Source organism: Lissotriton helveticus, chromosome 1_1 (assembly GCF_964261635.1).
Source record: "Lissotriton helveticus chromosome 1_1, aLisHel1.1, whole genome shotgun sequence".
Classification (NCBI taxonomy): domain Eukaryota; kingdom Metazoa; phylum Chordata; class Amphibia; order Caudata; family Salamandridae; genus Lissotriton; species Lissotriton helveticus.
Window position 1 is genome coordinate 152,818,130 of NC_136057.1, and position 12,114 is coordinate 152,830,243.

Genomic DNA, 12,114 nt, shown 5'->3' on the forward strand with positions numbered 1-12,114 from the left:
AGAGAGACTGAGACAGAGAGAGAGAGAGAGAGAGAGAGAGAGAGAGAGAAGAGGGGGGAAGAGATGAGGAGAGAGAGGGGAGAGATGAGGAGAGAGAGGGGGAGAGAGGGAGAGAGGAGAGAGAGAGAGAGGGAGAGAGACAGAGAGAGAGAGACTGAGACAGAGAGAGAGAAGAGAGAGAGAGAGAGAGAGAGACTGAGAGAGAGAGAGAGAGAGAGAGACAGAGAGAGACAGAGACAGGGAGAGAGAGAGAGACAGAGAGAGAGAGACTGAGACAGAGAGAGAGAGAGAGAGAGAGAGACTGAGACAGAGAGAGAGAGAGAGAGAGAGAGAGAGAGAGAGAGAGACAGAGACAGGGAGAGAGAGAGAGACAGAGAGAGAGAGAGACTGAGAGAGAGCAACAGAGCGTGATATGAGAGAGAGAGAGAGAGAGAGCGAGAGAGAGAGAGAGAGAGAGAGAGAGAGAGAGACAGGGAGAGCGAGAGAGACAGCGAGAGAGAGGGAGAGCGAGAGAGAGGGAGAGCGAGAGAGACAGCGAGAGAGAGAAAGAGAGGCTGAGAGAGAAAGGGAGGCTGAGAGAGAGAGAGACAGAGAGAGAGGCTGAAAGAGAGGGAGACAGAGAGAGAGAGAGAGAGAGACAGAGAGAGACTGAGGCAGAGAGAGAGAGAGACAGTGAGAAAGACAGAGAGAGAGACTGAGAGAGAGAGAGAGAGAGAGAGAGAGAGAGACTGAGAGAGAGAGAGAGAGAGAGAGAGAGAGAGAGAGAGAGAGAGAGACGGAGAGAGAGAGAGAGAGACAGAGAGAGAGGGGGAATGAGAGAGGGGGGAGTGAGAGAGAGGGGGGAAGAAGGGTGACATACCAAGGGAGCTGAAGAGAGAGAGAGAGAGAGAGGAGGAAAGAAAGAAGAGAGACAGACAAGGAGGGGAAGAGAGAGGAAGAGGAGGAAGGAAGGGAGGCGGGCAGAGAGAGCTGGAGAGAGAATGAGAGAGAGAGAGGGGGGGGGGATGAGCTGGAGAGAAATAAAGAAAAAGAGTTCGAGTAGGAACGCAGAAAAACACAGCCTGGAGAGACAGACAGAGAGAGCTATAGTGGTGGAAAGAGGGGAGAGTAAAGAGAGACCATGGCAAGAGAGACAGAGAGGCAAAGAGAGAGGAGAGAGAATTATATAGAGGTGGCATGAGAGAGTGTGCAAGAGGGGAGGTGAGAAACAGCGAGTGTGCACTGAGGGGGGAAGAGAGAGGGTGAAGCATAGATGGAAGGAGAAGAACAGAGAGAGACAAAGAGGAGAGAAGAGATGTTTGCATGTGTTACAATGGACCGTGTGACACACACCACAGGCCTTGACGTGTTAACGTGTTCATGGTTGATGCATGAATGAACTGAGGGCCTGACATTAGGGACCATAGGTTAGGTTTCTTTTAATGTTAGCTTCTTAGCTCTCTTTCTTCCAGCTGACACACATCAGACGTGCTCACCTCTCACGTGTTTCCAAAGCCAGAGACAGATGGTTCAGCTCTCTGCAGTGTATTTCACAGTAGCACAGAGATCTGCTGAAATTACAGGGTGCACAAGACCTAGATTGAGACAGACGTAGGGGCAATGAAGAGTGGTGGACAGGGTGTATAGTAAGATAACCCCCCAAACCCCGGCAGGAACTGTGGGTCTATTATGAGGACCAACTTAATACAAGTAATCAAACTATGAGGTCAACAACCACCCCCGCCTCCTTTCTCTCATCTAGAAAAAAGTACCCAGGGCCAAGCCACTGGAGCCAGCACCCCCAGGACAAGGTAGGAAGACGCCAGCCAGACTCAATCACAGGGTCATTGGTCATCTTGTGATGGCCCAGGATGCCTGCCCACTTACTGTCATCCATCTGGAATCAGATTTACCATGTCACCACTCAGGCTCGGTCCACTCAATCCATTGCAGTGATGGGGACCAGGTCGCCCCAAGTGAATACCCATCAGTGGCTCAGGAGACACTAGGGCTCATGGACCCCCGCGTGTACACCCCCACGCCAGAAGGCTTGGTAGACTATACCTCATCACATTGTGCCCCCTACCACCCTGCCTCCATGGTCTGCGGCCACTCAGTCCTGGTAGCTTTCCTGCCCACTGGACTCACATCCCATCCAAAGTGTTCCATCATCCACAGTGGAAGACGGCCACGACCCATCACTAGGTTGAGGGTAAACAGTTAGTGGGAGCTTTTAATTGACTGGGTAGAGGTCTTTTTCCTGCACAGCTGGATATGGGGCCCTTGTGTTCGAGCCCTATAAGAGACCCTCCACTCTGTGCCATACCGTCTGCTGATCCACTCTTAACTTCTGTTTTCTGGGCTTGATGGAGAGAAATTGTGTTGTATGCACTTGGTGTTTACCTTGTTTCTTTTCTGTCTGTAAAGTTGTTTAATGGGATTACTCGCGTAAAGAGTTAAAGCACAACATATAGCAAGACATGTATGGCAAAGTACATGGTCAATATTTTGTTGTGAATTACGAAAGAGTAATAGATTGTTGTACAGATTGTGAATTATGAAAGAATATTAGATTGTTGTACAGATTGTTGTACAGATAAGCAATGCTGGTAGTAAAAATTCAATAAACGTTTTGTTAGAATAATGTAGGGGCATTTTCATTTTGGAGTTGGGGGTGTTTCGAATTAGGACAAGGGGTTCCTGGGGCACCAGTCATACATAAACATTTAGGAGTTACTAAGGAACATTTATTGAACAAGATCTACAATGATTACAACATCATATCTACTGATTATTTCTGGTGGCTGTCACCAATTGTGACCATGAAAGCAAACTGCAGGGCTGAGATTAGGTGTTGATTTGGAACATTTTAATACTTCTAGCTGGATTGTCATTTGTCACACTATGATGTTTTAAAGTATTTTTAAGTTTCAGTAAAATTATGAAAATTGGTGGAAAAGGAAACTCTCAGCCTTAATGTTCCTCAACTACCACCCCAATTATATATAATTTAGCATTTCTAAGGTGGCAACTACCTCTGAGTAAATGAATAAAGCTATGGTAACTTGGGGGCCAGGCTTTGTGAAGCATTTGAAGCACTCAACTGCTACCAAAATGATCATTCATTTTTGGACTGAGTATCCACTAAGGTACAAACCGATTTGTCTCTGAGACCGTTCTAAAACTGGAAAACCAAACTGAGCTGGCAGAGTCCGCAGATGAAAATGGGTATTCACCAAAAACCAACTGATGTGCGATACCTGTAAACACAAGGAGATGATGGACGAAGCGCTGAAACATTTCAGACGCTCACCCCCAGTCACAGATCTGGGTTGAATCCATCATCATGCTTTAGCTCACTTCGCCACCTCAGTTCAGACCCAGCTATATGCAAATCAGTCTTGACCCTGTGCCTCATGGGAGAGTCCAGCCCGAACTGCCAAGCCAGGTCTTCCCTGAACCGGAAACCAACATCCTGGGACCGGTTTTGGGGTAACATCCTTCATCAACCAGGCTAGCTTGAATCCAGTGGAAAGTGAGCAAGAGATCCACGTCTGGGCATACCCTGCCAACCTAGGGCGTACAAAGCAAACACAAGGAGATGATGGAAGAAGCGCTGAAACTTGTCAGATATTCACAAATCTCGGTTGAATCCATCATTATTCTTTAGCTCACTTCGCCACCTCAGTTCAGACCCAGCTATATGCTAGATACTCCTCTATGCACAGAAAATATACACCCAATCGGTCAGGGGCACTACCCCTACCAGACCAATATTTAGCAGTTCAAGTGTGGAGATACAGAGTGTTATGGGAAATGTAGTTTTTGTGTATGTATACTGTTCATTGGCTTCTATTAATTGTGCAGTAATAGAAGCAAAATCTGAGCTCCCGAGTCCTGGCATAGAATTAACTGACAGACCGCTGCTGGGGTTGAAAGTACATGCTTCAGTCTGAACGTCAGAATGTTTTACAGACATGCATGGGAAAGATATTTAGGAACTCGTGCAAATGTGTCCCCATTTTAGCTTTGTAGAGCACTCACCACATTTTCTATGACTAAACAAACCTGTCATTTTGTTTACTTCTAAAGGAAATGCTTTAAATTTACAGCTTGAATTGCATCAAGATGGCTTCAGGTATGCCACTACTTTGTCAAATATAGGAATCTCAGTGCTCTAGTTGTTCATTAGAACAGCGTGAGAAAAGGAGGGAGATTATGGAATTAATTTAAAAAAACAGGGGATTTAAGCTGAAGCACATACAACTTTAGGCAGGAGACTATAAAGCACTTTTAGGCTTGAAAAATCAGGAGTCTCCTGCCTATGGGAAAGGTGCAGTTAATCACTTAAACAATTTCTAGCTACTGAGCCTGAAATTTTCAATTCTATTAGGAAGGTGAGGATTATGCTACTCTTTCTTCATTTGTTTATTTTTCACAACAGCCAATCAAATTGAACATACCAAACAAACACCTAAACTACATTTCCCATGTCCTATAAATAAGTCCTTGTTCCAGATACCAATCACCACAATTCTTGTGCCATAAACAGTCCAGGCACCATTTTACTGCCTCTTTCTGTGCCAGTTAGGACTGAAACACAAATGTGAACTTCTCGTGTCTGTGAACATCCACCTGCAACCGAGTCCACCACAGAAGAAGAGTTAAAAACGTGACCAGGGCAACATCTCTGTAAACGCCGACATCACCAATGAAGTCTATGTCCGAACCATCAGCCCCAATAGCCGCAATGACAGAGCCATCCTTGTTGACTCTTGTCATAAAGGAGCTTTTATTCCTTCTTCAGCTCTGAACCTAGAAAAAAAAGCAGAAGGAACACCACCGTAATGTCCATCACTGTAATTGAATGTATAAATACTCATCAAAAAATAAGTCTTTAAGGGATTATATGGGGGAAGAATTGAGGTAAGTGAGAAAAAGATCATCAATATTACAGTTCCTCAGGGTGGGATCATCTTCGCCTCCAAGTCCTTAATCAAACTGAAAATTCTAGATGAGATAAATAGAAAAAAGTTACTTTATGCCAAGACCAGAGGCATGGGATTAGACTTGTTTAAAGCTTCTCCGTCACTACTAAAACAAGACGTTATCAGTTTACTATGGAAAGACTTAAAGGTGGAATCTGACGACCAGTCTGTGGCTTTCATTTTGTCTTTGAATCTGGTGCCTAACAGAAAGGTTTTGGAAGCCACCGACCCTCTGACCAAATAGGCCCTGAATCTGCTGCCATCTAATCAATGTATCAGATGAAACAGGTTTAACAATTCTTCTGAAAGGCAGTCAACAACTGACCCCATTATCTTATCTGAGTTTCAATGTATTACAATGAGAATTGTTTCTTGGATGACAATTCTGCTCTGCTTTCTGGAGTTATTTGGACTTGTTCTGAATATGAAACTGCCTTCTGTAGGTGGTGGATTTTGAGTGTGCGGAGGACTCTGTAGTGTGGAGGGCCCATGAATGCGGCTTTGATGGATGATGCCAATAATCCCATAATCCTGACCAAATCTTCCACAGACACCCTGTCTCCGGTCAGAGTCGCTTTCAATCCTTTTTCACTGTTTTCACTTTCTGAGGTGATAGTCACAATTGTGTCATCACCAAGTTGATCTGAAACCCCAGAAACTCTATGCATGTGACTTGGTCAACAGTGACTTCTTCCTGTTAACCCTCTAGTGGATGGCTCTAGCGCAGAGTAGGCGTGATCGGGAATGAGATTCTCAGATAGTTTGTCCAAGGCGACCACGTGTGGCAATTTGTTAGACTTCGCTGTGGCTTTACCCTACTTAGGAATTGTATCACTGAAATGCATGCCGGATTCGATCTATAGCTGAATCGTACTTGCCCTTGATTCGGAAAAGGGTGTCAGGAAGCGTTTTGAAGTCTGTGATGCAAAGGGGAGTAATCCTCTCCTATGTAGAGTTGGTAGTTCTGAGGGTGAAGCGGCTCTAATCACTCGCCGAGAGCATGCGGGGTGGTCTCTTTACCTGATACAAGTTGAGCTTCGTGCTGGGCGCGTTGTGCTCTACCAGGTGCAAGAGAAACAAGCATTGGCAAAGCCGACAGGTCCCAGCTTTGGGACCTATGGCTTTCCCAATTTCTTTTGGCACTGCTGTGCAGAAGCAGGACACTGTGCAATGGGGGGGAATGTGCACATTTTAGCATCTCCGTAAACACACATTTCACCTTTTCAGGATTGCTTATATACAGGCCCCCTGAATCCGCCTCCGGATTTAATAATGCTCTTCTGGATTTAATAATGCCCTACTTTAGTAGAAGCGTTCGCTGTGGGGTCAGCCAATTTTAGCGTATTGGGTGATCTTAATCTCCACTTCGAGCTGGAGCACGACTCGACCATTCGCACCCTGAGGGCTGATTTGGCTGCCTTTCAGCTCCTTCAAATAATTAAGAGTCCCACTCATATAGGAGGTCATGTGCTGTATCCGATTTTTACCAATATTGACTACCACTCCCACTCCAATAGCCTGGTCCGACCATTTTTTAGTTGATACGACCTTTGGTATTCCTATATCTACTCCTGGTAAAACTCAACGTTCTATTCTTAAAAGACATTGGCGAAAGTTCCGGTTAGAAGCCTTTCACGCCCTGTTGGGATCCGACCCTTTAGGCCCATATAATAACGTTGAGACAGGATATGACTCCTTCTGTGCATGGCTTACCCGGGCACTTGATACACTCATACCAGCTACCTGGGTCAGAGGGCGTACTAAGGAGACCAATCCCTGGTACAATGACACCTTGGCGGTTCGGAAGAAGACCTGCAAAAGGCACGAATGTGAATGGAGGAAAGACTATTCCTCTGGGAAAAAAAACGCTATTTAACGGAGCTTAAAGCACATCACAGAGCGATATGCAGGACACGGGTGGAGTACTATGCTTCCGAAATAAAAATGAGCTCTAACCCCGCTAAAGTCATCTTTAAAATTCTTAAAGAGCTGAACACCAAAAAATCTCCTAAAATTATTCCTACGTCTGTAGCTCAATGTGAGGAACTGGCTTCTTTTTTGTGGAGAAAATTCGTGGCATATATCAATCTTTCGCCCCTTTTTATATGTCTAGCTCCACTCCCCCCACGAGGCTTAGCCCTGCCTCTCAACTGTCGGTCATTCCTGAAATCTCTTGGGAAGATTTTAACAAATTAACTAGGCACATTAAGTCTGGCTCTCCGGCTGACCCTCTTAAGCCCGCCCAGTTTAGAGACTCCTCTCTGTACTGCCTGGCCCCGCTGCACAGTCTTATTAATGCCTCCTTTTCATCTGCTACTGTTCCAGCTAAATGGAAACAGGCATGGGTCTCTCCTATACTGAGAAAAACCTACTTTAGACCCTCTGAAGCCGGAAAACTTCAGACCTATCTCCCTGCTTCCCTGGGTGGCAAAGATCGCTGAGTCCCATGTTAATTCAATCATCACTAACGTATTGAATGTCAATAACATTCTGGACGAAACGCAACATGGGTTCCGTGCCAGTCATAGTACAGAGACGGCCCTCCTGGCTATGACTGAGCACCTTCAATCCACTCTTGATCACGGTCAAATGGCGGCACTGATCCTACTGGATCTGAGTGCCGCCTTTGACACCGTCTCCCATCAGATTCTGCTCCACCGGCTTGAAGAAGCAGGTATCACGGAGATGACTCTTGCCTGGTTCAGATCCTTCCTGACCGAGAGGTCATTTCGTGTTTCTACCCACATGCTATCGAACAGGGTGTCCCTCAGGGCTCGGCATTGAGCCCCACCCTGTTCAACCTTTACGTCCAGCCACTAGCTGCGGTCGCCAAAATATGGGACCTTAACATCATCTCATACGCTGACGACACGCAGCTATTGGTGGCCCTTACGGATGGTACTACCCCAGACCCAGACAGATTTAAGGCTGGCTTGGCTGCTATGGCAGAATGGATGACATCTAACTGTCTACAGTTGAATGCCGCCAAACCAGAGGTTTTATTGGTCTGAAAGAACACTAACCTATAGGGAGATCATTGGTGGCCAACTATTTTGGGTAAAGTCCCTACGCCTAAGACGGAAGTGAAAAACCTGGGGGTCTGGCTAGACTCAGCTCTCTGCTTCTCCACCCATACGAAAAGGTTGCTGCCACGTGTTTTGGCATAATACGCAGCTTGAAACAAGCTCTAAAAAATTTTGATCCTGCCACAAGACAGCTTATTGTCCAGTCTACGGTTTTGTCCAGACTGGACTATGCTTGTTCTCTGCTGCTAGGTGCTAACCAAGCAGAAATTGCCCGAATGCAACGCATTCAAAATGCGGCGGCTCGAGCCTTAATAGGCCTGCCCCGGTTCAGCCCCATCTCTGCTACCATCCGGACACTTCATTGGCTCCCGGTAGTTCAGCGGATACAGTTTAAGACCTTATGCATTTCATTTGAAATCTTAAGACTTGACACCCCCAAAATGCTTGGTACTCTGCTGAACATGTATGTTCCTACCCGTGCTTTACGCTCGGCTGGTCAAAACCTGGTCAAAGTACCCCGGATCAATCGAAGCCGAGCGCGCGGACGTTCATTCCGCTTCTTAGCAGCAAAACTTTGGAATGCGTTACCAGCCCACATTCGTGAAGTGGAAGGTCTACTAGAGTTCAGGAAAGCTATCAAAACATATTTATTCCCCTTGATCTAATCCCTTTTTGTATGCCTCCCTGCTGACTCCCTACCTCCTTCTTTAAGCTGGATTCACCGCCGGGACGCCCCTTTGCTGCGGCAGCTGAGCGCTTTACAAGACTGTGTAACATAACATAACATAACAATGTCACCAAAATAAAAAAATATGGGATGGTCTTCTCACTCTACTGGCATGTGCATTCATCAGAATTCATGGGCATGCCAGCAGAATGACGCAGATGTCATTTCCTTACTTTTTTATTTGCCGGCCGATCCTAGATGTATGTTACATGTGTGTCAAAGTTTCGGCAGAGTATTAATTACGTTTTTAAAATAAACTAATACCAAACAACGGAATCACTATTCTAAGGGAGGGACCAAGCGGAGTCCTACAACACTATGCAATCACTCTTTGCATTACAGACACAATGAGGTCAGTTAAGTAAGTGCACAAACTTCATGTTAGGTAAAAAGCAAACCTGTTCCACGTGCACTCACTTGAATTTGACCTAGCCTGTCACGGCCTGCTCCTATATTCACTTCCATATTTCCTGTATTGAAACTATAATATCGATGACATTTACCTGTCACGCGAAAACGTGTTAAAGGGCCAGGTGGTCAATCAATCATTCAATCAGGTTTCTTGTAAAGCCTGACTTCTCACCCGTTAGGGTCTCAAGGCGCTGGGGGAGGGGTTTGGTGTGAGGACGAATCTGTGCTTCAAAGAGCCAGGTCTTGAGGTTCTTCCTGAATTGTGGCAGTGATGGTGATTGCCTGAGGTGCAGCAGCAGGGAGATCCAGACCTTTGCAGCGAGGTAGGACAAGGATCTTCCTCTAGCCGCGGTCCTGCAGATTTGTGGGATGGTGGCCAGGGCCAGTTGGGCAGAGATGTTTGGTGGGTGCGTAGAAGGAGAGGCAGTGGTTGAGTTATGCAAGTTCGACGTTGTGGAGGGCTTTGTAGGCATGCGTGAGAAACTTGAAGATGATTCTTTTGTTGATCCGGTGCCAGTGGAGGTCTCTTAGGTGGCCGGTGATATGGCTGCGGCGGGGGAGGTTCAGGATGAGTCTGGCAGAGGCGTTCTGGATGTTCTGCAGTTTCTTTAGGAGTTTTGGGGTGGTGCTGATTGTGCAGTCAACAAGCCACTGTACAAATCTATCAAGAATGCGTTCCATTTGACAACATGAACCCCGAGATTGGCACAGGTTCTTAAAGAAAAGGGATAGTTTTCTGGAATCAGTTGGCAGCAGGGTGGCATTTTACACTAAACACCACAAAAGCAGTGCTGCATGGTAGCGAGTGGTAGAAAGAGCGGTTGTACAGGAGTACAACAGATGGATGCCACAGATAATGTGGAGTACATTTGTTAATAGAAGGTGTACCATTCCGTAAAGTATGGTGACTTCTTCTAAATATCTCACTCTCTTGTTCATAGTTAAAATCCAATCCTCTCTTCAAAGTCAGCCTAAAAAAGAACATACCAATATCTTTATAGAGTACTATTTGCGTTTTTGTGTAATGTGCACACCCTACATTAAAACAAAAAGCAAGCCTAAATGAACTCCCAGCCAAGCTTAGAGTAAATCATGAACACAATGAAAAAGAGCTGCATTTCATTGTAAAAATCTGTCTCAAAGTTTGTGAAGAGCAGACAAGAAGCTGCTGGTAAAATCAAACACAAAACCTCTTCCTGCCTCTGTCGTGCAAGTTCACAAACACCCACCACACTTGCAAAAATATGAGCCCTGCCTAGAGATTTACTAGCAAAAAGAAAAAGAAGTACTGATGTGGGGCAATAATACACCCAACATCCCCACTACAAGATTCAAAACTTAATGCCACAGTTTTAGAAATGTCCCAGCAACTACATTGATTGCCATTTCAAAGAGGTGGTGAAATAAAAACCCTGCAGAACGTGGTAGGTACATTAAATTAGAAACAACAAAAAACATCCAAAAACCTCACAAAAGCATATTGTAGTTTGCTGGGAAGCACAGACAGATGAAGCTGGCACATTGTATTATGAAACTACGAATCAGGAAAAATAGCCCAATAGTTCCAATCAGTGCTGAGAGCGCTGCTGCTCCGGTGCTTTTCAGGTGCATCAGTGCCTTCTGCAACAGGTTGCAGGGCGTGTGGTGCGTTTGTGCCCCCGAGTCGTGGCCTGACAGCAGGAGGGCTTTTGTTTGCTGCATCTGATGCCTGCGTATTACTTACTTATTCACACACCCACACACACACCCACAACCCCTAGAACAAAAGCACCTCGCAGAGGACACACCCTCGCTAAGTGATGACCAGAGCCCAGGACATCCAGGCCGGGCCTTTGGAACTCGGGTGACCATCGTTTGCCGGTCATGGCGTTCATTTTTAGTCACCAATGACTATATTCATGCTGTGGTCCTCCAGAATATTCCCTCTTTAGCATGACAATGGAAAGTTCAAGTTGGAGCAGCTACATGCAACTTTTTTAGATGCTGTGAGTCCGTCTTCTATTGTTCCCCCGGGGCCTGGCCAACCCAGGGGGGCAAAGTAGAAAACAAGCGCGGGAAACCATGCTTGTTTTTTTATTTTATTTTTTATTTTGCTGCAGATCTGCTGCGAAATAGTTGTAAATTTGGGGAAAAAAACATGTTTTGCCCCGGCAGTGTCCTTGTCGGACCCAACCACCAAGCCTATGGGCTCAGGGTATTTCTATCCTGTTCACTTCTATTTTGTTTTGCCTTTTCTTGGGACTTGGACGAGTCTGAGTCCCAAGATGGCTGCCAACACTTCCTGTTTGAAATGCTGGCAGCCAATCAAATCTAAGCATGAGATGTCAGTTCTGCTGAGGATTTGCGTCCCTAGATATACAAATGTACTTTTTCTTTAATACCTCCAAAACTACTGAATGGATTTACACAAAATCACAAAAAAGTGCTCTTTTTGGACCAAGAGCTACCTTTCTGTCAAGTTTGGTTTAATTCTGTTCAACTGTTTGGGCTGTAGACATATCTAAAACCACTATGGGAAACGCACATTTTTTAATACCCCCACCCTTTTTCTTTGCCCCCACTTGACGGGTCACGCTAAATTTATCCTTAGCTCTTAAGCTATAGAATTTCTTGGCAAAAATATAGATGCAGCCATATGGCCTAGGTTTATTAACCTAGGTCATATTGATTGGCCTAGGTTAATTTATTATATATATGTATTACCTACTGGCAGTTGGAAGTAGATAGTTAAAGTTAGGACCTAGTTTCCATAGGAAGAGCGTTTTTGGTTTTACTAATAACTTTAATGCTGTGTTTTGAATCTTCATAACATTTTCAAAACTAGTTTGAAGTCACTTCAGTTGCTGTCTGGAGAGTTACAGGGTGATCCATCATATGGGGGCCGAGAAAAAGAGAGGGTCCAAAACGCATTTTCCCATGAAATTACCCATAGGGATTCTAGAAACTACTACAGCCCGAACCGCTGAACTGAATTACACCAAAT

At 45.4% G+C, this 12,114-nt stretch overlaps 1 protein-coding gene across 1 annotated transcript in view; it reads right to left on the minus strand.

Moving 5' to 3' along the window:
- LOC144775537 (uncharacterized) overlaps positions 1-12,114 on the minus strand; it is a 116,352-nt gene that overhangs the window by 77,751 nt on the left and 26,487 nt on the right. The window lies entirely within an intron of this gene.